Genomic DNA, 26,746 nt, shown 5'->3' on the forward strand with positions numbered 1-26,746 from the left:
AATAGATAGATACATTGGGAATGTTGGGTATCAGGCTTTGATCACTCCTTTTCCTGATCAAAAGTAGCCTGAGGAGGTGGGAATACTCCTGAATGTGTATTTTGAACTGCAGCACAAAAAAACTCTTTTGAGTATCAAACAACCCCCCCACCCCCCCCCCCCCCCCCCCCCCCACCCCCACCCCCATAGGCCTGACAGGTGTATCTGAAAGGTGCATAGCTTGTAAATGGCAGCTGTAGTCAGTTTAGATTTCAAAGGAGACCCAACGTCAAGGTAAAAGAATTGTAACAAAATGTCCATAGAAACTTCTGCAGAATAATGCACTCTGTTGCCCCTTTGTGGGCTCAGTACATTCCAAACACCCAGTTTCTGCAAGCTTAAATTTATATTGTAAGCACAGCACTTTTTAATTCTAAATGTTTTTTTTATTCTGTATTCTTGTCTCGACAATGGTTGCCAAACAACAGAAACAACTGCCCGGTGTTTCTACATAATGTTTACATATAACTTCCCTTCTCTAGGACTTACATTCATTTAAATAAACAGCAATAATTATGTGATTTCTCTTTGTCAAACTTCAGCTTTAGCTACAAACTTTTAGTGTCCTTGTAGCTCAGTATGCTAAGGCACATACTCTACCTCATTTCTGATTTAATGCATGAGCGTGGCTCATATCATTCACTGCATGTCATATCCTCAACCACTCACATTTTCATTTCATTCCACTGTGTATAAGTTGAAATCCTGACTGATTTTCAGTCATGTATATAATGTTACAATGTGAGATGTTCATATTAAACGTGGCCAAAGTTTGAAATAATGAGGTAAATGAGTAATCCCTGTGAGCAAAAAGTACAGGCTTCAGACTGCTCCGCTAGGTTGCTAGGTTGCTAGGTTTTCAACTTTTTTTTTACTTTCAAGGTGAGCCCAACTCTCAACAGATTTATTTATATGGTCATCTGCTCCAGGCACAGCATGTACAGCAGTTATGCTCAAGCGAAGATATTCCAAGCCCAAAGCTTGAAATATCTTTGATCTTCTTGGTAAAAATATGTTCTTTTTGGTAATGTATGTACACGTTCTCACAAAACAGTCTCCTTGAGTAGTATTATATGCTGGAGTACATTAAATGCTAATGACCCCCCTACTCCATGTAGGGGAGTCCGGGGACATGCCCCCCAGGAGATTTCTTTTTTGCAAATAGGCTGTTAAATGGCTGTTTTGCATTAATTTTAAGGGGAAGAGACATACCAAAACAACATGCTCTATAAATCCCAAGTTGAAAAGCATAAAATCATTCACTTTGTATAAAAGAACTCATTACCTGCATCATTCACCTTCTTGGATCTGATGAAATATAAGATACAACCTAGAAATAAAAACTAGATATACCTAATATTAGCAAGATAATTGTAATTAGCTAGTACCTCCAGTAAAAGTAGTCTGATCATATGATGGCTAATGTTAGCCTAGCTAGCATACAGTTCAGCTAACATGATGAAACAGTTGAAAATAAGACTTTTAATTCTTCTGTTGCTCCTCTTTTCATTTTGTATGCCAGCTTGCTATTGCTTGCGCTGGCAGTTACTGCTGCTGCTTGGGTTGGTTATTGGGGGGGCTACAACCCCCCCATCCCCATTTATGTCTATGAATAGGGGCATATATACAAAGATTTTTATATACAGTTACAGTGATTGAAAGACTAAATCCACCTTTATGTCACACAGCAGGTAATGAGCATTATATTTACCAGCCTGTAATCTTAGTTGCTGCAGATATTTATGCAGAAGTTGACATTTCGAGTAAAGAACAGGGAAAAGTATTGAAAGTTTCATGGTTTGTTGATGTAGTCTTCCAAGTGGCTGCAAGTCGGCCATGATGCAGCTACAGCCTGTTTCAGAAAGAGACGAACTGAGGAGCGGTGTTAAGGGTCAGTATAAGATAAATAAGGAGTTTTTAAACTGTAAATCATGCAAAGATATACCTGTAGAGCCCAAGATTAAAAAAATATAGACCTGGAAATGTGCATAATAAGTCCCCTTTAAGTATGTTTCCCACAATTATTTCTGTAATTTCTAACAAATCAACTGCACATATTTTTGGTGTATTCAGGACAGTTTACATTAAAGTACTGGTTACATGTAAATCTGATAATGACATAAATAAGGACCTTGTTTAGCTTATCTTTGTTTGGCTTTGACCAAGGTTAAGTCTGCATAGTGTGGCCCTAATATCCCAGAATTTTGTTGATATACGGCATATTCTGCAAAGGACTGTGCTACAAAACAACCAACAAGTTCCATCAAAAGATTACTGATTCGACCTGAAAGACTGTGGCATGTTGAGTTACAGAAACTGGAACATACATACATAAACTTACATAAAAATGTATAAAACACAAGTAAACAATATAATAAATATTTATCCAGCAGTATATACACTAATTAGCAAACAGGGCACAAGCAGTTGGAAATCCTGTCAGGTACAGTGTTCATTTCACAAATTACAGTATAAATGAAGAAATCTTGAATGCAAAGTTGAAAATTTGACTTGACAGTGACCTCTTTGAGTTGAACATTTGTGCATAGTACAGTGGAAATCTTGTCCCAGTGATGCTAGGTGCCAGAGGAAAAGACAAGGGGTCACAAAGCATCAGACCTCATCCTCCAAGGACCACAAATACCTGCAACAAGCATCATTGTCACAGACTGAATCAGTAGCTTTTGGGATTGGCACTCCCTTGACAGTCAATGTGAGCTCAGCACACAATTTTACTTCCTGGTTAAAAGCTTTCTGAAAGACTCCAAATTCTACAGAAATAATTGCAATGTGATATATATGTTGCAGATAGATGGTTGCTGACTAACTAGCTATATAAACAGGGCTCATAAATGCTCAGTTTTGCACAGAACTGATTGAAAGTGGAAAGTGATTTATAATTTTCACATCTTGTAAACAGGACTTGGTTTCTGAGATGGTAAACCTGGGCAAGTTGGGTCTTACTAACTTAAAGGGGACATATGCACATTTACAGGTCTATATTTTTATTCTGGGGCTCTACAGAAATATTCTTGCATGATTTACATTCCGTAATTTTATCTTATACTGGCTCTTTATGCAGCTCCTCAGTTCAGCCTCTGTCTGAAATAGGCCATTTTAGCTCCTGTCTCTTTAAGGCCCTCCTCCCAATTAACCTACTCTGTTGTGATTGGCCAGCTTCCATTTTTACATCTGTTCACCTCAAGTTTTGGAACTTTGACTGTGTTTAACATAGACATTATAACACTATAGAAATGACAGGACATCACGAAAAGCATGTTATGTTCCCTTTAAATGTGCATCTTAGTGATGATTTTACATTCTTTGGAGCATGTGCCCTTGAACAGTCTTTCAAAGTCAGAGGGGATGTTTCCTGCTTGTTTGTCCGTCCCAAATTTGGATTTTTCCCTGAGGTCCAAACAACTGACAAAGATCATGGTGGCAATTACTCACCAGAGCAACATCTCAGAAAGCTATAGATCACATTACTAACAGTACATCATTGTTTCTCTATGGTCTATGGGGTTGGTCTGCTACTTAGTCAAAACTATCCAGGGCACTTTACAACATGTAAAATAGACTAAGATCCCAGGGCACACCAGTGACAGCCAGCTCTCCTGGGATTATTTAAACTACTACATCAATAACTAAAATGAAGACTCACCAGTGTGCAGGATATGATAAAACTGATACAATCCAAATCCCAAATTGTTGCAGGCAAAAATATGGTTTAGAGCAGGTTATTTCAAATTATGATGCCTCTGACTGACAGATCATAATATAATTTTATGTCTTCAACTGTGAAGACTAACTCTGGTGGGACTATGAATTAATGGCCTATGTCTACTGCATTTGCTATTCCCTTGCATCCAATAACAACTCTTCCCTGTGCCTACTCACTTATAAATCTTTATGACTTGTTAACCATCACATAGGGAGACAATTTGATACACAGAGCTCTTATCTGCTGCAAAGTGCATTGTACTTGAGAAAGACTACCTTGGAAAAGATATGTATGGGCACTGTTTTTCTGAATACGTATGGGTGGGGTTTTAGTGTGACAGCAGTGAATCACTGATAGTTCTTATATCCTAAAGTAATTCACAAGTTTTCCTTGTTAACCAGAGTTGCTGTTTCGTGAGGCTGTCTCATGACTCCTGTTTTTGATTTAAGCCCTTTAATAACCTGGTCATCAACCCTAAACCCAATGATCTCAGATTTATTTTTAAATGATTATTTCTTGTTGTTGCTTTTTTTCAAATCAGTGCTGATTCCTAGTCCCTCCATTCACTATCTTAAAGAAATGTCACTCCGTCACTGTTTCTGGCTACTAATCCTCTTTTCCTTTGCCCTCCAGACCCTGTTTGTCACAGTTATTGTATTTCTGCTCTCTAACAGGAATTCTTACATGGTGCAAGCTGTGGTTTGTTCACTCCTCACTGGACTTCATCCAACTGACCTGACTGACCTTTCAAAAAGTATTGATCAATTCTCGGTCCTCGCATCCCTCTGTCAAAAATCTCTTTTTAACCTGGTGTGTTTTTGAGTGTGAGGAGGCAAAGCAACCAGAGGCAAGGTCAAGTACGGGTCTGAGGTGGAGAGAGGTGAGGCAATGCCTGGATTATTAACAGGGCGCGAGGTGCCTCTGAAAGATAAGTGACCCCTGAAATGCCCCTGAAACCCCCTAAGCTCCCCGTTAATGTGTGGATCAATTTGTCATTATTTATATTATAAAATTGGAATGTTTCACATATATTGTTGTATAAATAATTATCATAATAGTCTAAAGTTTCTACTGAAACTGATCTGTCTAATGGGATAGGAAGTTCACTAAGTGTGGAATTGACAGAGCAAATTTATTTGTTTGTTTTTAATTTCTATGTTTTTCTCTGCATACAATATTTATTGCCCAGTTCACATTAGAAAGAAGTATTATTTTCTATGAGAAAATGAAATGATATTTTAATTGTGAAATGTTGCTGTTATAACTGCTGGATCGACCAGCCTTGGAGTCAGGACACCATGTGGGGTGACATGACTGATATCATATCATTACTCTTTGATATCTGGGCTTGTAACAAATCTGGGGCTAAAACACAGGGTTACTGTCCACAGGGGGTCAAGAAACCTTCTATTAATATATCTGTCTGTGTGGTGGAGCTTGTTATACACAAAAACATTTTCTGTTACTGTAGATGCTCTCTCTCTCTACTTTCCCTAGTTTTTTTGGGCGTTTTATTTCTGTATGATGGGGATTGTTACAGACATTTTTGGGTTAAATTGGTTTAGTCTTGTTTATGTACAACCTGTCTGATCATCTTACTGCTGCATCTGTCTCGGTATCAGCAACACCTGTTAGGACTGATAGAAATGATTTGACAAGCAAAAATAAAACTGAAGTTGCAATAAAACCAGAATTCCCCTTTAAGTACATTATGGAATAAACTAAGTAAAAATTAATAATCAAGAAACTTGAATTTTATTATGAACATTTATTTTATTCTTGTTTCTCTTCAGCTGTTCACAGTATGGGTGTGCCCAAATACAAATACATTATTCAGCAAAGCACAAATAATTTTTTTTTTTTAGGAATATTTGTTTCATACAAATATTTTAAAAAATATTTGTTAGTTAGAGGTCTGTCTGCAATGAGGTGATGAGTAAAGTTTAGGCACAGTAGTCAGTGCAGTCGTCTATGATCTGGGAGACTCCAGTTCAAGACCCAGTGTGGGGACCTCCTTCATAAGGTAGTTTATTTATGAACACTTATTGTTGTCAAGAGCTGAACAACGGCTTGGACTCAAAAGCAGACAGACTCAGTGGGCAAGTTCAAAAATCAGTCCACAGCTGGGTGGGTACACAGGTGATCAGTCAGCAAAACAAGATATCCAAATCAGTAGGCTAAAGGCAAGGTCGAAGGCAAAAACAGGTCATGAAATGATAAGGCTCACAAGGAAAAAAGGCTGGAACGCTGTCACACAGGAAACAAGACGAACTGGCATAGAGGGACAGGAACACTGAGACTAAATACTCTGGGGGAGGGGAGACAATGAGACACAGGTGCAACAGATTAGGGCAGGGCAGGTAATCACACAGGAGGGAGACACACGAGGGCAGGAAGTGAAGGACCTGAAACGAGACAAGAGGTGAGTATCAAAATAAAACAGGAAGTACAAGACAAAGAACACTGGGAGAAACAGAAAGATAACTCAGCCATCCAGCCGGGGCATGACAATTGTAACACTTTAATTTTCTAAAATTAAAAGCATAATAAAAACAAAAACAGGATTTTTAAGCCTCTTTCCACTTTTATTCGTCTACAATTGTGTCACGCTTTGAGTAGCTCCTTTATTCCTGTTGTGTATTGCATTGTGAAACAATAGTGTCCATCAGTACAATACTCAAATCAAGGAGTTTTATTATGGCTATTGTTTGTTTTAAGTGTACTTCAATGTGTTGTATTCTAGTGTAAACGCACTGCATATTAAATACACAGAATTAAAGTTAGCCTTACATACACCTGAGGCTCATCCATTCATTCATTCAGTCCTGCTGCCTGTTTCACCAGGTGCACCTCATTACATTATCTCTGCCTGTGTATGTAGTCAACACTCTCCTCCTGCTTTACTCAGATCAGACTGTCATGTAAATAGCAACAACTTGAAACCAAATTCACAATGGACAGGGTGCTGTTTTCCGTTATTATGTGCTGCATACACCATACTGTGCATCATTGTTTGATAAGGATCATAAATGTTTGATCCATGTGATGTCTGGCTCTCATCATATTAAATTCATTGTACCTATTGACAGAACAACTCCTAGCAGTGTTGCGTATCTGGATTTGAGTCATAAAGCATATATAAGGCTCAAGGGTATCATCTGAAAACCAATGATGATGTAGTCTTTTTGTAAAATCTGGTGGAATTTAAGCATGTTGGTTGGCAGACCAAGGAGGGACAGTGGAGACAGGGGTCACTGATAAGTCTATTTTGTTTTGGGATGATCTTGTTTGTTGATCTCAAATTGCAGTCTGAGCATTTTTTATGTTATGCAGCTGAGAAAGTTGTTGGAGTGTCAGGAAATTATCAGTGCAGGATTCAAGATCCTCCAGAGAGGTGTTCCATCAATGCAGCTAAAGAAAGCTGCACTTACTTGAAGAAGCTGGGCTAGAATTAACGTTACTTGAGGCTCAATCGGTTCCACTAACACAGCCTAGCTGCATCTAGTCAACGCTTACTCTAGCCATGCTGGAATAAGCTTGCAGTATGCATGTGCACTGAGGACATAAGTAGCCCAGAACAGTCGATTGTCGAAAGGATGATTATTATAGCCATTTCTTTGTCTTTATTTCTCATGCAGAATACCATCTAATTGACATTTGTATATTTATTAGCCTGTTTCAAACAGTGTGCGCACATTTTTGAAGCAGTGGGTTCTGACTTGTGCCAATGAGTTCCTTCCTTTCCCAGGCAGCAGAACAGGCAAAGACAGTGGTGATCCTTTCCTTAAATTTCTTTCTCCCCCCTTTTATTGTCAGAAGCTTTGAGGAGACTACATTTGTCATTGAGAGAAAATGACTTTCTGTCTCTGTCATGATTTCAATGTGCATGCAGCAGCAGTCTCAGGAGGGCAATATGGTGCCACAGCTGCTTACCATAGGAGTAAAGTACAAAAAATAGATTTACCATAGTTTAAAATGTTTTTCCATATGTTGTCATGTGTGAAGAGACCCAAAGTGAACACTATAAGTGGACTACTACTATAGGCAAATTATTTAGGATAGGATTACTTCAGTGTTCATCTTTCAGGATGTTTTTACCAGGAGCTGATTTATCCGCAGATATGTCCTCCTCTCCAGAACAAACAGGTCCGATGATTAAAACAGGAAGAAACACTGAATGAAGCAGTTCCATGTTAAAAATCTGTGTTTCTCTGACGCTGTTTAGTGGACAGAGGACGTCCGGTAGAGGCTGTGAGCTGAGCTGCTGTTAACGTTTGCTTAGCTTGTTTCTCTGATAACTTGATACCTGATAACCTGATACAGACGTTCAGCAGGTTTTTACAGTGAGCCGAATTATCCCCAGAGGTCTCCTCATCTCCAAAAGAAACATACATGGGTAATAAAACTATAAAAACGGTGAAAAAAGCAGTTTCACATTAAAAATCTGTCTTTCCAATGCTGTTTGCAGAAAGAGGACGTCCGGTAGGGGCTGCTAGCCGAGCTGCTGTTAATGTTTGCTCAGCTTGTTTCTCTGATAACTTAAGACCTAGACGTCCAATGACTAAAATCCTTCATCCGATTAAAGATACAGCTTAAAACGACCAAGATCTAAAAAGTTTATCATAAAAATGTGGCTTATAACTGAATGAAAGTCGATTATTGACAGTTTCTGGCAGGTAACCACAACGCTGACTTATTATCTTGTATGTATAAACTCTTTGGTAGACGCCATTGTGACAGACAACCACAATTCCACCAATGTATAATCTTGTATGTGTATACTCTTTTGCAGAGGCCATTGTAGCAGACAACCACAACACTGACGCATGCATCTTGTGAGCGTATACTCTTCGGTAGAGGGGGCATGACGCCACTGATGGGCGACCAAATGAAATGGACTGTTACCTTGATTAAAATTACTGATTTCTCTGGGTTTGAAAATTGTTGGAAATATTTGGGATAATGTAAGTACACAACTCAACAAAATATGCAACTTAGGTCTAGTTGTTTTTAGACATTTTAATGCAGAATAATTACATATTATAGCTTTAAAAGTACTATAACTTCTTAATTTTTCACCAAGCACCATGTGAGGGAAGTTAAGATAGCTGTTTTAAGGTATTCTGTACTTAGTGCACTGAGCCACGAGAGCTCTCTGCATCTTTTCTCCCTGCTGGGGAGCACTTTTGGCCATGCGCTTGACGATGCACAATGCAAAAGCTTGTCTTAACCTTGCTTTGCCAGGTTCTGAACTTGACTCTCATTGTTTTCTCTCCAACTGCGAACAACTCCAAAAGCAGCGGACCTTCTAGCCTCAACAGAATTCCTTGCCCTGAATCCAGTCACCCTCAAACTCTAGCCAGAACAACTGAGGCAGCAAATTCAGGTTTTATCTAACCAGATGATAGAATCTCTTTTCCAAGCTTAGAGAAAGCTTACCAACAGGCAAAGTAAAATGATGCTTTCTGTGGAGTCCCCACTCAACTGTAAATTGCTGGAGTGCTGCAGTTATTGTGGAGAGATTGTGGAGAGATGACAGGAATCAAAAGACAGAGAGATGCAGCAGAAGTCTCAGCTGGATTTGAACCAGGGATGTTGCTGTTAAGCATCTTTACCGCTATTCCACAACTTCACTGCTATCAACTAAAATGGTCTGAAAACTCAGGACCCAGTTTAGTGATGTGGGGGCCCATGGAAACTCAGACATGGGGCATCTGTCATGCCTTATTTTCAGCCTTTCTCTAACTGAGAATGTTGCTACTGGTAGTGGTAGTGTCAGAAGTACTCAGATCTTTTACTTAAGTTATACTATTAATATCACACTGTGAAAATACTCTTGTTACAGTAAAATGTGAAATTCCTGCATTCAAAATTGTGTTTAAGTAGAAGTACATAAGTATTACTGTATCAACAAAATGTACTTACATCTAAGTCTTTTCAAGGTCAAGCTCATTTTAACTATGTTATATACTGCTGGATAGTCAGTCTATAATATTGCATTATATTTTATTTGTTAATCATATATTTTATGTGCAAAATATCTAAGTACAATGTTTCCCTCTGAAATATTCAAGGAAAGGACATTATATTATAATTTCAACTATCTTATGTACTGTACTGCTGAGTGGTTTAATCTCCAATGGTGGATTATTGTTGATGAGTTGATATGTTTTGTATATAAAATCTTCCATTTTCATTCTACTAAATGTAATGAATTAGAGATACAAAGTATCTCTTTCTCTCTGTGACTGTGACCCTGCTGTTGGACTTTGATGAGTCCGTTTGAAGCTCACAGCTTGATGTTTTGTTCAGTGCATTACCGCAAGTATTCACATCCTTTGCAATAAGTGTGTTTACTGTAGGTGTGCAGAGGTAAGATTCGTCTAGTGATGGATTAGTCAATTTTGCAATATGTAGTGGAGATAAAACAGAGAAGGACAGTGAATATTGACCTTACTTTCATCAGGTTGCCAGAAACAGGATTCCAAATCAATGCTAATGTTGCTGTGTGTCTGCTGGATATATAAACAGGCAATAGTGATATACAATAGTGTTTTTTAGCAACTTGTTGGAATTCTGCCCCCAACTGACCATAGAGAGTGATTAATGCACCTTAAAAGTATTTAAGATTAAATAGATCTGTTAAATTGATTATTAATTTTTTTTCACACTTTCAATAGACATGGATTATCCTAAATGTACTGTTTGTCTTATTTTGGTGAGTGCTGAGGCTATACATGTCTAACATGCCATTTTTAGAAGAAAAAAGATATATGACCAGTTTTAAAAAATCAATCTGTGTGACAATTTCTCTTTTAGCAACATGAAAACATTTTAACAAATTAATTTAGCAACTGGAATCAATACCTAAACCTTGGTTAGCCTTGAAATACAAACTTGGGTAGCGAACAATACAACACAGCCCACCCATATTCCTCTCAAGAGCAGGAGGGCTTAACGAGGATCAGTTTTACCTTTGAGATTATACTCAAAACAGTGATGATGAGGATTTAAAGTGGATTAAGATCCAATTTTAAATTCCTGCCTCTTCATATTAATTACTTCAGCAAATTTCAAAGGGGACATATCATGCTTTTATGATTATTTGTTATTTTTATACTGTTATGATGTCAGACATCTATGTTAAACATGGTCAAAGGTTCAAAACCTGAGGTGAACGTATGTAAAAAATACCTCCTGCAAGTCAAAAACCAGGGTTTCAGCCTACACTGCATGCTTCGTTTGCAATGTTACCTCTTCTTCCTCCTCATGACTAATAACCCTAACCCTAACCCTAAACCCTAACCCTAACCCTAACCCTAAACCCTAACCCTAACCTAACCCTAACCCTAACCCTAACCCTAACCCTAAACCCTAACCTAACCCTAACCCTAACCCTCACCCTCACCCTCACCCTCACCCTCACCCTCACCCTAACCCTAACCCTAACCCTAACCCTAAACCCTAACCCTAAACCCTAAACCCTAACCCTAACCCTAACCCTAAACCCTAAACCCTAACCCTGTGCATGCTGCAAATGGCCGTCTGTAATCTTTGTTGCTAAGGTTGTTCCATGAGTTGTTAATATCCACTCACATATTGTAGATCTTGATGAACCCCTACTGGGAGCTTGTTTCAGACAGAGGCTGAACTGAGAGGCTGCATAAAGACTCAGTATAAATGAAATAAGGAGTTTTTTGAACTGTAAATCATGCAAAGATATCCCAGCAGAGCCCCAGAATATAAATATAGACCTGGAAATGTGCATGCTATGTCAACTTTAAGAGGTACCACATCAATAATATATTAATAGTTTTAGTAGTCATGTATAAGTTTTGATGGTCTACAATAGTAACATTATCATTACAGTATAGCTCATTTCAGGGTCCTAACCAGCCAGCTTTTAACAGGTGAAGATCACTACTCTGAATGGCCAACTGACACATCGCCTAAAGTTGTTTTAGAGTACATACATTTATGTGTTAATGTCTATCATCATATATTGATGTAATATATATGTAAATAGTAAGCTTTTTAAAACAAGATTAGAACAAATAAAATAGCTGAGTTATCAAATAAGTGCATTTATGGGCTCTCACACATTTAAAATGTTTCATCTGAAAATTTAGAATCAACATCTCATTTTAAAGAGATAAACACGCTTAGCATTAATTAAATGTTTTTTGTATAGCTTTCACCATAATTAAATACATTAATTAAGCACACTTGTTTTTATACAGCAGTGAAATATCTTTGTTTTTTTTCAGTTTACACATATATCTATTAATGTGATAAAATAATCTAAATTCATTAATTTGACAGATTATTGCCTTTAAGGAAAGAAAACAATTGTCAAATCATTATCTTTATAAATAAGATAATGCCAGGATGACAGATTTTCCAGCATGAGTAACACTTGTGATCTACCATAAACCCTACTCTGCATGTCAAGCAGAGGGCAGAAAAAAAAGACATATATGGCCTCCTTTTTTCCTAATGAAGTATATAGAGATGGATTTTAATTAGCGATAATTACAAACAAAACACATCTTACCACGTGTAAAATTAAATATGATACATGTCCTTGTGCAACAGTTTACAGAACAGTTATTTTTGACTTGAGCAGTACAGTTTATTCTTGACCTCAGAATCAGTATGTGTGATATAATAATGTCTGCTCAAGGTCTAGTAACTATCTTTTTTGCAGCTTTCAACACCATTGGAGAATTGAAGTGGCTTATATGTCACCATTGGACTGAAGTGTGGATAACAGGTGGTCGTATATGGGGAGAGACTATAAATACAGTCTTGCTTCAAAGATGGTCCTCCTGCACAGAGCTGAGCATCTCACATTTAAAAGGAGTGGATGTTGAGAACCCTTCCCTGACTTAAAGGGGACATGTCCTGCTTTTTGTTTTATTTTGTTATTTTTACAATTTCTATGTTAAACATGGTCAAAAGTCTAAAACTTCAGGTGAACGTTCATAAAAATGCTGGCCCAAAGTTAAAAACCAGGTCTTCAGCCTCTACTTAATCCATGTGATGACATCAGATTGTTCATGCATGCCCACAAACGGCTATCTGTTCTGTAGTCTTTCTTGCTAAGGTTGTTTCTAAGGTTGTTCCATGGGTTGTCCACGTTGTCCACTCGCATTTTTGGACTGGATTCAGGCTTGAACATGTATGGATGTAAATGAGAGGTTTGAATTCCGAGTAAAGAACGAGAAATAGGATTTTTTTTAAAAGACTTGACAAAATAACTATTTAAAATTCAGTTGTTCAGTTATATAGTTATATTAGTTTATTAATTTTACAACTGCTTTGGGCTGTACATTTTAAAATTTATCCATAAACTGTAGGCTAAAACAAACAAGCAACCAATAAATTAACATATTTAAATAATTTAATTATTGTAGAAGAAGAAACGACTTTGGATGATAATGTCTTGTTTTATACTGAGAATAAAGAAACAGAGTGTTTGTTCTCTCTCCCCCCTTGCACACAAAGACATTAAGTAAAAGTTGTGCTAGTGCATCCATGGCCAAACACATTCCTGTATGCATTTCCCCCGGTGGAAATGACATTGCCTGTGCTGAAGAAGGTGCGCCAGCAGGGTCTTACCCTGATCCTAGTGGCCCCTCTGTGCCTGTCGAAGTTGTGGTATGCCAAATTAATCAGACTGTTGGTGGCGAGGCCTTGGCAGCTTCGTCTCCGCAGGGACCTCCTCTCCCAAAGAAAAGGAGCGGTGACGCCCAGAACTGTGGCAGCTGTATGCCTACCTGTTGAGAAGTCCAATTTAACAGGTAAGGAGCTGCCCCCAAGCGTGGTGGCGACAATCCAAAGTGCGAGGGCATCATCTACTAGAGGCCTATATACCTATACATGGCGGGCGTTCAAGCAGTGGTGTCAGGGCCGAAATGTACTCCCATTGCAGTGCTCTATTGTGGGTGTTTTGATGTTCTATATCTGCCTGTCACGTTGGCTTTGATGGAGTGACACCAGGCGCTCATCCTCTTGCCATGCGTTTCTTAAAAGGCCTGTGGTTAAATCCAGTGTCCCCTCATGGGATTTGGCTTTGATGCTTGATGCTCTTTGTGGGCCTCCATTTGAGCCCATTAAGTCTGCAGATATGAAATTTATTTTATACAGAATTACACTGCTTCTCGCTCTGACCTCTGCAAAGCAGGTGGGTGACCTTCATGCTTTGTCTGTCCATCCCTCTTGTACCAGGTTCACCTCAGATGACTCCAAGGTTAGATTGCGCCCGAATGCAGCATGTAAGACACATGAGATTATCCCTACAGCCCATAGTTATATGGCTTTTGATCTCTGCTTCAAGGAGCAGAGGAGGTTGCATTCCCTGTGTCCTGTACATGTGCTACACACCTACATACACCGCATTCAGAGTGAGCATTTATGTGACCAGTTGTTTATGTTTTGCTAACCCAGCCAGGAGCATGGCCCTGTCTAAACAGTGACTATATCCCTAATTTACAGCAGAGGTTTTCCATTGAGGACACATTCAACCAGAAGCATGGCAACATCATGAGCTTTGTTTAAAGGGGTATCTGAGTGATATCTGTGCTGCAGCCAGTTGGTCTTCACCTTTTGTTTTTGGTTTTACCGAGTCAGAATAACTTCTGTTCCCTGAAGGAGAGGAATGAGGTACAGCACTAGGTTGCCCCACTACACAGCTGGGCTTGATGAAGAGCGGCTATCAAACTGAAGGATGACTGTGGTGACAGATGTATTTATGTGCAGGTGGGCCTCACATACATCACCACAGAACATCTGCCTTAAAGGTGTGAATAGAGGTGTCTTCAGTCAGGCCACGCGGGGGCTTGATATCCCATACTATGTGTTGTGCCTCGTTCCTCTCCTTCAGGGAACATAAGTTATAGTCATATAGTCAACAATTAATTTCTATGTTTTTACTATGTTTCTATGTTTCTACAAAATTACCCCTCAGCAGTTCGATGATCATATATATATATATATATATATATATATTTTTTTATCCCACACTCCCCATAATTCACTAGATGACTAATAAATCCATTTTAGGAAAATTCATGAACTTTTATTTTAACAGAGTTATATGTATTTGACGCCAGGAGGGTAAAAACAACCCCTTGGCGGTTCTAGTGTTAAAGAGACAGGAGCTAAAACGGCCTGTTTCAGACAGAGGCTGAACTGAGAGGCTGCATAAAGGACCAGAATAAGATAAATAATGAGCTTTCTGAACTGTAACTCATGCAAATATATTCCAGTAGAGCCCCAGAATTAAAAAAAATAGACCCAGAAATAAGCATGATATGTCTCCTTTAAGACCAGGACAGACACAGCTAAATGAACAGGGACCACCAGAAGTAGTAGACTCCTTTACATGGTTGGGCTGTTGAAACATCCTAGCAAAAGTCTTCAAGTCATAAGGAGTCACCATTTTCTCTGCTAGTACACCACAAAGACAGAGAGCCCCCCCCCCCAGAATTAGACTTGAGTGGTATATGACATCACATCCACCAGCTGAGGGGAACACTACATCAGTGAGACGGCTCAAATCCAGGAGGGCATCTACATTTAAAGTTACATACATGCTCATATTTAAGCACTCAAACAACTTGGTCAAGGTTAATGAAAATCAGATTTTGCAATTCTATCTGATACTACACAGCAGTTCCAGTTAGTTGTTAGTCGATGAAATTATTTGGTAGCATCAAAGCTTCATGTAGAAACTAACATGCAGCTCAATCTGCTTCTATTTTGCAATGTGCAGATCTCGACTTAATAAAGTCAAGTATGAGCAGGTGCTTCAATGTGTATGCCTGTGGTGAAATCCAACCTGTATAGTTCAAAAAGAGCTATGAAATGACACTGTCTATAATCTGTAAGGATGATTAATAAATAGGAATCGAAATGTCACAGCAAACGTATCTAATACAAGTTGAAGTTATCCAATGCAGCGCTTACTATCTTCGCTGCTGCAATAATACCAAGAAATCTTTGCTCAAGGTCAATGTGGGCTTAAAGTTCTTTGTGGAATGTGTGTATTATGTGCAGAGTCAGTGATCCTGCTGCTATGGAGTGGGTATAAACAAGTCATAAATACAGATGTATATCCACCAGAGCACACACAAAGAAAGATTGTGGTTCTTTACAAAAGGGAAGTTCAATTTTATGTGGGGGGAAAACTTGTTTTGTTGTTGTTTTTGCATTTGCTTGATGCAGTCAATGCAAGTTACTGATGGTAAGTCTTTGTAAAACTAATGCTGTAATGCTTATTATAATGTATTTTTTTTTAAAAATGAGCTACTAACAGGCAACAACATATAACAACAACAAGAAAGAATGCATACTTGTATACACTGAAAAGCCACATAAAAAGATTTTATCCTTTATTAAAGTTACGACCCATGTGAAGGAAAATCACTGCAGCACTGCTGTATGTCCCTCCTGAATTTCTATGTATATTCATGCAGAAATAGCTTCCACATAATATGTATAGTAGTCACACCAGGATATATTATTTATGATGAAAAACTCATGCTGTGCAGCTGCTGTTTCAGACAAAATAACTTTTTGTTCTAACTCAAGCACGAGCTGAGACTGAATTAGAGAAAATACACTATAAAACCAAAACAATAAGCTAAAAAAGGCCAAACAGCTCATATATCATTATGTTATCTGTTAAAATAATAATAATAATAATAATAATAATAATAATAATATAGCCAATGTATGTTTGAGCTAATTTTGTAATAATTTGTATAGGGGATTATGTATGTAACACATATGGGATTTAAGTTGGTGAACAACTAACTTTCTGTAAGCCACAGCTGCCTCAGTGGCAAACACATTGCAGAACTTAATTACTGTTATCTTATTATCTATAGTTGATGAAACGAAAATTAAACTTGCTATGATTACACTTTTGCATGCATGATACTGGCAGTTGCATTAGGCGGGTTATAGGTGGCAAACATTTATTCTCTGTACAGGAAGAAATGATAACATTGTGAGTCTGCTAAGAGGTATGAAAAGCCAGGACAGATGCTCTAACCATATCTTTAAATATTTTATGTTGATTCTCTGTGTGTGAGAATAAAAGTTAACAACTGCCTGAGAGTAAGCTGAAATGTCTCTCTTGCAGGTAGTGTAAGAGCCAGATAATGAACGCAACAGAAGCGTACTGGGATGAAAACACTGCTGTGCTTCCTGAGGAAAACACCTCAATGAGATAATGAACTCACCAAGTGTGTGAGACTTTTTGACTAAGAACTACTCGTCATTTCTCGGGCCTAGCCATGCTGAACATCTTTAATCCCCATACTGCCATACAGTAAATCTGTTTGCATGCGCATTAACATTTCAGCCTCTTTTTTGGAATACTTTAGAGCATCAGTGAAGAGGGATGGATATAAACAGCCTGGACTAATCCCAATACCCAGGACAACAAAAAATAATTAATTGTGCCTAATTTGCTGCTGTCTAAACAGAGATTGGATTTCGTTTAATGCTAAACAGGCCAGTCCAGGAAATAAACACATTCCTAATTTAAAATGCTCCCCAAAGTGTTCCTCGCTTTTCTCCACAAGAAATATATGCAAATGACAGCATTTAGGTTTCATTCTCTGCACTGAGAGGAAATGGTGGAAGATCCCCGAGAGGGTTTCAAGTCTTAAGCGAGCCTGCTTGATTCTTTCTTCAAAGTCACACCCCTGAGCTATTCTGCACTCTCTGCCTCCGTCTTGTGAACTTGTTTGTGTGCAGAGATGTTTGAGCGACTTATGAACTCTGTCACAGATCAGGCTGGACGGTGGCCTTAGCTCCACATCAGGGTTTCCTCGAATTTTTTTTTCTGCCCTGGTGTTCAATCGAAATTTGTGAGGAAAGCTGGGCGGATGCTGAGAGGCTCAACAGCTGCTGCTGTTGCTGCTTGTCTGAAAGCGGGAGGGTAAAAAAAAAAGCTGAGAGCTTATCTTGAAACCTTCTGATCAGTATGGAGTAAAGACAGACAGATGACTGACAGAAATAGAACATGGAAATCTGACAGGACCCAGTTTATTTGCATCATCGCTTACATTTTCACAATGGTATATGTGATGTAATTTGGGCAGTCACTTTAAATGGCCTATTTTCCATGACCAACACAATGGTGCGAACATAGGCCACTGTAAACTGTCAGAATGCTAATTGTTAAAGGTGCTATATGTCACACATTTAAAGTGGCACTCCACCAATTTTAATTTTACTCATTGTGAGGAGTATCACTACTAGCCCCTTGAGTACAGTTGTATGAATGCTTCTGTGACTCTTAGATTTCAACAGAAAACCTGCATTACAACCTGGTTTGAAAGAAGTAGCTGTTTGAAAGGGAGTGTAAAGAAAGATGCTATTGAGTTGCATAATGGGAAATGTAGGATATAGGTATTCGAATAAAAGTGGAAAGAGGCTTAAAAATCCTGATCCTGATGGTCCCCACACTGGGCCTTGAACTGGAGTCTCCCAGATCATAGACGACTGCGCTGACTACTGAGCTAAAACTTTACTCATCGCCTCATTGCAGACAGACCTCTAACTAACAAATATTTTTTAAAATATTTGTATGAAACAAATATTTGTAAAAAAAAAAAAAAAAAAACAACCCATTATTTGTGCTTTGCCTAATAATATATTTGTATTCGGGCACACCCATATTTGAGTCATTTGAGTTTTATCAATGTCACTGATGATGTTTAAGCATTAAGCTCTTTCTAAGTTTGATCCTCTTCAAGCTCTGAAAGTACCAGCATCCATTGACTGGGAAGAAAATAATGGCAAAGATGTCATTGTTGGATGAGAAAGATGAAAAAAAAAAAAAGACTGCTTCCACTATCAAGAGGAAAGGATTTGAGAAACTTTTTTAATGATTTGGAGCAATGAAACACCAAGAGCATTTGGGGGAAGGAGTCAAGGGTGGCTAACAAAACAGTGTTGAGAGAAAATTAAGTTATGTTCCATGGGGATTAAGCTGACAGATAGCAAAGGTAAAGACTGCCTTCTTTTCCAATCTGTCCGTGATATCAGGTTTGATCAGGAATAAGGCAGCAGAAGGCAAGCACAAAAAACAGGACAGAGTCAAATACCGAGCTGCCACTCAAGATTGAAGAGATTTCTAGAGTCTGTAGTACAAAATAATACATTTAAGAATGGAACAAAATAAGATGGATATATTCTATCTTGTAGTTAATCCATATAGGAGAGATATATGTCAGAGAATGTAACTGTTGTTTGCACATGAATGCTACAGTCATCTGAGAGATGCAAAGCAAGGGACATGGTGCCCAAGGGTGAGGTAGAGGAAAATGATGGCATGGTAACTGTAGGCTGCAGTTTTATTCAGTGGAAAAGAGGGAATGAACTGGGTAATGATGACAGTGGCAGTAATTAGGGGAGTTATTCATGCAAAGGTTGTTGAAAGAGTTGACCATTAATACTGGATATGGAATAAAGGCAGCGCAAAGATCTGGAAAGTGGATAAAGGTAGACCCACAAGGGAGTTTTAATACTGAGCCTCATATCAGTGTGGATTTTAATTTTATGGGATAACAAGGTAGGAAAATGTGGTTGTCTTTAGAATCAAAGGAAGTGTCCCGTCACATGTTGAGGCTCTGTACCCTCCTGTAATAACAGACAATTTACTTTTTCGAGGCTGTGTGTGTTTGTGTGTGCGTGTGTGTGTGTGTGTAAAGGTAAATCAGCCTGTTTGGTTGAATTTCATGTGCTCAAGCAGTTTCAGCTGGAATTAAATATTGACTGACCATGTTATGCAATGTCCAAATGGTGGCAGTAATGTAACATTCTCAAAGCAATTTGACTGCAGAGGAAGAGAGTCCTGGTTGAGTTCTGAGACGTAGCACCAGCTTTAGTAATGCTTTGGCAGGAGCTGTACGTTACACTATGTGCTCATAGTGAATACAGTAAGTGATATCATCATGTTATTTATATAAACAATGAATCCAGGTGGCTGCTGAAATGCCATCAGTTAGATGAATGATGCATTTTAATGTGGCACATTTTGAACTGTGTTTGCTAGCGGATACAAAAACAATAGGAAGCATGAGCTGTTACTTTTTTTTTTTACAGTATAGTATACAGTACTGTGCAAAAGTTTTAGGCACTTTAGAAGTTTAGATTCTTATCCATTATGCAGTACCATCAGGGAGGTGTCTGATGGGTCCCAAATTTATTCTACAGCATGACAACAACCCCAAACATAGTCATAAAGAACTATCTTCATCATGAGAGGAATGCAACAGATGGTTTGGCCCCCACAGAGCCCTGATCTCAACTTCGACAAGTGAGTCTGGGATTATGAAGCAGCCAAGATGCCTAAATCCACAGAAGACCTGTGGCAAATTTCCCAGGTGCTTGGAACAACTGACCTGCCAAGTACCTTGAAAAACTGTGTACAGGTACACCAAACATTGATTTCATTTAAGTTTCTTCTGTTTACTGCACTTTGTATAATGTTAATTGATGTATAAAAAACTATTCATGGCATTATTTTTGAAAGCATCCTCACTTTTACTTTTAGTGCCTAAAACTTTTGCAAAGTACTGCATATGGTACTGCATATACATACGGTGCAAGAATTCACTTGCCAGAAGACAAAAAAGAGCCAAAGGGCTCTTATTAACATCATATTCCTTCCCATCTCTGTGCACTCTGTACAGTATTCTTATGGTGACATATTATGCATATATAAATATATCACTGACTTCTTGTTTGGCAGTTTGATTAAACACAAGTTACTTTCAGAGTATTCACCATGTAAACACAATATAAGCTCAATTAATGACCTTGTTTAAATTCTCTTTTAAAAATCTCTTCTACTACTTTGAGGTAGCATGGCTCTGCTCCACCTACTAATCGGTTCAGTAGGCTGTTATCATCTACTGGTAAACTGGATCACCGCAGGGAAACCCAGTCTCACATCAAAATGTGTAATAGCTATGTTGGTCGACGTCCACATCATATGACTGAAGTTTCTTTCACTGCAGCAAAAACAAACAAAACGGCTGACGTTCCTTTTATTCTCAGTTAAAAATACGATATTTTGAGATATTTTTGGCATTAAAATGCATTTTTAAAACATTTCTAGCGAGAAATGTGCATTTTATTCTGTTCAGTGAATGTATATGATGATTAGTTTCTCAGTTATCACGAAGATTTTTTGAGGCTTTCTATTGTTGCTGTAGTGGTTACTATGGAAATTGCTATCGCTGAAACCATGTAGTTGCATGTTGTTTGAATCACTGCCTTTGCATTGTGTAGTTATCTGAGCTGTTATGTTATTTGTGTTATTTTATGTAACTGTTTGATGATCTTTCAATAAAAAAAACATGGATCTTAGATTTCATTAAAAGAAAACATTAACACGGTGACAGTGAGGACAATACTTCCTGGCGGGTCATCTGGTCAGCCAATCGCAAAGCTTCAAATTCTGGATTTCAAATTGAGTTCATACCTGGGGCACTCTAAAATCTACATTTTTTATTGAAATTGAATTGAACATCATCACACAGTTACATACAATAACACAAAGTGGGTGTGCAGACCATATAGTCCTTGATGCAGGCTGATAAAATTAAAGTAAATAAATAAAAACAAGGACATGGTTATTGTTTGAAAATTGTTTGGGAAAAAACTAAAAAAAATCACGAAAAAAATTAGAAATTTGTGTCCATGTATCAGGGATGTGCAGAGATCCCAGTATTTGTATTTGTATCTGTATTTGTTGAGGCAGCAAAATTATTTGTATTTGTATTTGAATAAAAGTGGGAAGAGGCTTTAAAATCCTTTTTTTTAATTATGCTTTTAATTTTAGAAAATTAAAGTGTCACAATAAGTGTTCATCAATAAACTACCTTATGAAAGAGGTCCCCACACTGGGTCTTGAACTGGAGTCTCCCAGATCATAGACGACTGCGCTGACTACTGAACTAAAACTTTGGTCATCACCTCATTGCAGACAGACCTCTAACTAACAAATATTTTTAAAAATATTTGTATGAAACAAATATTCATAAAAAACCCATTATTTGTGCTTTGCCGAATACTGTATTTGTATTCGGGCACACCCCTACCATGTACACAAATCTATATATTAAATTTCATGACTATTTGTAATGATACGTACATAACTGCTGTGTTGTATGTTCCCACACTCACAAACAATGTTACAATATATCAAATTACCACACACTTGCTTTTGGGGGGTTCCGGGGCACCACTTTGCCCAATATCATCGATCTGCAGAGCCAGAGAGCCCCCTCCCCCGCAGGTTTAGATGCTGCAGTTCCACATGTACACATGTGCAAGTTTAAACGACAGATGAAAAATGGTATGGCTGTAGAGCGAATGGTAAAAATGTGTAAAATTCGAGTGAAAAATTAATAATTATTATTTTGAAATGCCGCACTATAAAATTTTATTTAAACATTACATCTACTATTTGTAGGTGACTACAATTATGGTCGGGCATTGACTCTCCCGACTAAACCGGGACCCCTGCTCACTCTTGTCTGTTGCTAACTTAGCTAGCTTACAGCTAATGTACAGTATAATGTATATATTCTAGCAGAATATTAAAAATTATCTTTAATGTTTAAATGCTGTAATGGCACAATGCTTTAATGTCACTATGTTATGCTCTGTCGTTTTAGAGCCACATTACTATTCAGCGGTGCCACTACCAATATGCAAAGCTGGAAAATTGTTTCGTTGTCCTTTCTGCAATTAAACACAATTAAAACCAGCATGGAAGTACAAGGTAGATGCCCTTCTAAATCTAAACCCTCACCTGATATTTATCTGTAGAAAGAAATCTAAGAAAACCCTTGTTCTTAGTCTGAAAATCTGTTGACAAAAATGAATGGTTAGATTTTTCTCACTGCCTTAAATGACACCTTTTGTTATCTAACCTAATCATCTGCTTAATGAAAACCTACCTTATTCTTACTTAAGAACTACATCTGCATTGAACCACATATATATTACTCAGCTTTATGCCTGCTGATAGCACTTATTTGAATTTGAATTAAATTTGATTATTATTATTTATTTGATCAGAAGCCAGTCTCAATTACTGGGCAAATAACCTGTTTTTCAGCAAACTCCCATGTCCACTGTCAATTCTGTTGAGATACCATCTGGATCAACGGTCAGTAATTAGAAATACTTTTCCCGGTTGTAGTCCATGATATCCCAGTGTGGAAATATTAAAATGAAATGCCCCCCTGTAATTCTAAGGTGTAATAAGAAGTAAATTTATCCTGTCCGGATCATGATCTGACATCACTGGTGTCGAATTGCAATAATTACAATACAGACGTGCTGAATTTTAATCCCGTCTGGATAGGGTTTAACTCTGATGATATTTGCAGACACACTGCTTTTTCTAAGTAAAAGAATTAGGCATTTCTCCACTGTTTGCAGATTTGAATGTTTGGAACAAGATGTCTGCAAGGTCCTTTAAAGTCTTAAGATTTCTTAAATTCAGTTTTATAAATATCAGGTCTTAAAGGTCATTAAGTATATTTGAATGTGTGAGGTCTTAATCTATCCATCTACCGTCAAAATTAGTCTTCTGCACCTGAGTTATCATGTTAGAAAACAATATGTCTACCACTGAACATAACACGTCCTGTATACTGACTGACTTGCTACTTATCTGTTGTTAAAATGCTTGTTGTAGATTAACTCAGCTTGCTTTACATGTCATACTTACCTGTAGAGAGAAACAAAGGAAAATGAATTATTCGCATGATTTTTCCACTACTATTGTACAGGACAAAGTGCTTTGATTTATGTGCATTCACATTATTTACTGCATTTTCTGTGCACAGGCTCAGGCCTCACTGGTGAAGAGCCATCCAAGTGGTTGGAGAGGTGACTCAAAATTCAAGGCTCCTGTTTATTTCGCAGATAGAGAGCACCTCAAGACATTGTGATCATACTTGTCCACCATTATGGACATCACCCCTACAGATTACTCTGTTTGAGACAGGATTGAGTTTGTCCTTAATGTGTTGAAGTGAGTAGCTTAAGTGTTCTGTAGATGGGCCGTTGATTATTTCCATTTCAAAGGAACTGTGGGTGCAAAATACAACAAGATTTTTTTCCACTTACCCCTAGTATAATCTGGCCATCCAGATAGTTTGTGTGTGATTTGACGATGTTTCCAGTCTGTCTCCTTTCATCTCAATACAATGGGGCTGGACGGGTATTCCTTTGTCGAGCTCCAACCACCAAAAAATTAAATGTGAAAAACTCAACAACAGCTTTGTTCAAACACAATGACACAGATACCTGACATCTTCCACAGCCCTCACAGGTGAAGATTTTCATTGGAAACTATGTCCCCTGCCCAAGAACAATGGCAAAATGTGTTTCCGTCTAATGTGGATAGATACAGTTCACTGGTAAAATTTTGACAGTTTGAGCTCCACACAAGAATCCCCACCCAGCTTCACCATGGTTGAGGTGACTGGAAACCTCACAGAAACACTCACACAGAAACTGTTTGGATAGATTGCACTATGGGTGTGTGGAAAAATGTCATTTTTGGTATTTTGGGTGAACTTTTCCTTTAAGTTCCTTTACTTAAAATGTCTTAAATTAAATTTTTATAAATATTAAGCTTCAAAAGTCATTAAATAATCTTAAATTTGAATATATGAGGTCTTAATTGCAATATAAAGATGTTATCTATTTTAATTTGTTTATCTACTTCATTTTTTTTAATCGGTCAAGTTCTTCTGCATCAAAGTCATCATTTCTGATGTTAAAAGCCTACCACCACTGAACCTAATACCCAACTCTAACCCAACTCACTGGGTCCATTTCATTTGTTCTATACAATATATGAATATATGTTTATATATAAATACAGAGTCATGGAGTTATCTTAGGTTTGCATTGGTTAGGATTATCTGTGAGATGTTGATCTTGACTTGATGCACATGTGTCTGTACACAGTTCCCCCTATATTTTTGTCTTCAATGTCAAATTGGCAACATTAGTCTTCTGCTTATTACCAGGGTCAATTTGCAACTCATTTGAGTGAAGTTTTGATGTAAACCTAACCTTATGCTTGAACTATGATAAATATAGTGCAAAGAAAAACACATTAACAGTATGCGTGGGCAATCATTCTCATTTTTTTTATGTTGCTATAATCGAAGTAGAAGTCAGGAGAATGTTTCTTCTTCTAAAATTCCTTTTGTGTTTTAATTATCACAAGCAGGGTGTGAGGTTTATTGACTTGTGTTAATTCTGCTATCCAAACAATGATGAGTAAATGAGAACACATAGCTAAGGACTATGAAGGATTAGAAGCAACAGCGTTTGTCTTCGCATCTACGCTGACAAAGCCAAGTTGCAAATGTTATATTTTTTATGTATTAATGTAGTTTACATATTTTTGACCACATGAAAAAGTAGAATAAGTAGGGCATATGTTTGGTTTCAGAAATTTGTGTGTAATGGTAGTCTAACAATCAAAAATCCTATGTAAATTGCTGCATTTTAAATGTACCATCCCCACTTAAAAATCACACCCAGCTTCATTGAAGACCTGATACAAAAGGATAGATAAATATTGGATTTTGAAAATCCCTGTGGAAATCATGCTCTTAACCCTAGCACAATTTGCATTACATTGGTGAGCAGTGATGCATATTTTTGTAAATTCCCCGCAGATGGCTGGATGAAGCGTGTATATTTGAGTATTACACTACACATTGATATCTATTCCATTGACAGCCCACCACTTAAGTTCACATTACGAACAATCAACTTCTTTTTCCCCCCAAAGCGGCAGAAACCTAAAAGACCACCTGTCATTAGAAAAGTGGTGTTTTCTACAGGGAGGTTGGGATTTCAAATAAGCTCACAGCCTTCCTTTTGACTTAGCACTGGGTATAAGAATGCAGTTGAAACAGACCAGTTTCATTGCACGCAAACAAAAAGAAACTACAAAATAAAAGCAGCCATTACATGCTCATCCAGCCATGTGTTCCACCTTATAAACCTGTCCCCTCAGTCTCCAATATGTCAGCAGGAGCAACAGACTCCTGTAAATACAAATAAATGAACACAGTCTCATAAAAAGAGTGAGTGCTCACTCAACATTGGTCAGACATTTGTACGCATCATCATTGCATGTATATGTACGTATGTACTACAGTATGAGTGCATGCATATTTATCTGGGTTAGTGTGAAATTTGGTTTCTAACCTTTATCAGAACTTCAATGAATCTTTGCAGACTTGCCATGTGCCTTTTTATTGGTTCCAATGCTTCCTTTTCACCTTGGAATAGTGACTATCTCTACTTCCTTCTTTCCTTTGTTGCCTACAAAGGAATTCTAGTGCTACCACTTCTCCAGCTGTACCCATAATGGAGCAGCTTGGAAAGTAGAATGAGTATTACGTTTGCCATGCATTGTTGATGGACAGATTTAAACATTATCTGACTGTCTGACTTCACTAAGATTAAAGACAGAGATGTATGTTTCAGTCTTCGTGCAGGGAGTCCACACATCATTTCAATGAATTTAAATGCACAACCTATCCTTCCTTGCACTGTTATAATAATAAGGGAAAAACTTGACCTTGAAAAAGTATTCACTATTTCAATACCCCATGTTTAGTTATTAAGTTGTTCTTGGACTCATGTCAGATTTTATTCATCACACTGTGGCGTTGCATTACTTACATACAAAGCATTTGGATTTGAAATAAAATGCTGCAAATTCAACCACATTGATGGAGAGATTCCCTGATAAGCCAGTGCAGTTCAATAGCAAAGCAAGTGAAGCCACTCTTCAAACATGCTCTGCCTGACTGCATGTGTTGAAATCACTGGTCTGCAGTTATGTGCTCTGACAGATTGCTTTCTTTTCCACAGTGCAATTGATTTTCCTAAGTCTGTCTGGTC

The sequence above is a fragment of the Thunnus thynnus genome, chromosome 13 (assembly GCF_963924715.1).
Source record: "Thunnus thynnus chromosome 13, fThuThy2.1, whole genome shotgun sequence".
Classification (NCBI taxonomy): Eukaryota; Metazoa; Chordata; class Actinopteri; order Scombriformes; family Scombridae; genus Thunnus; species Thunnus thynnus.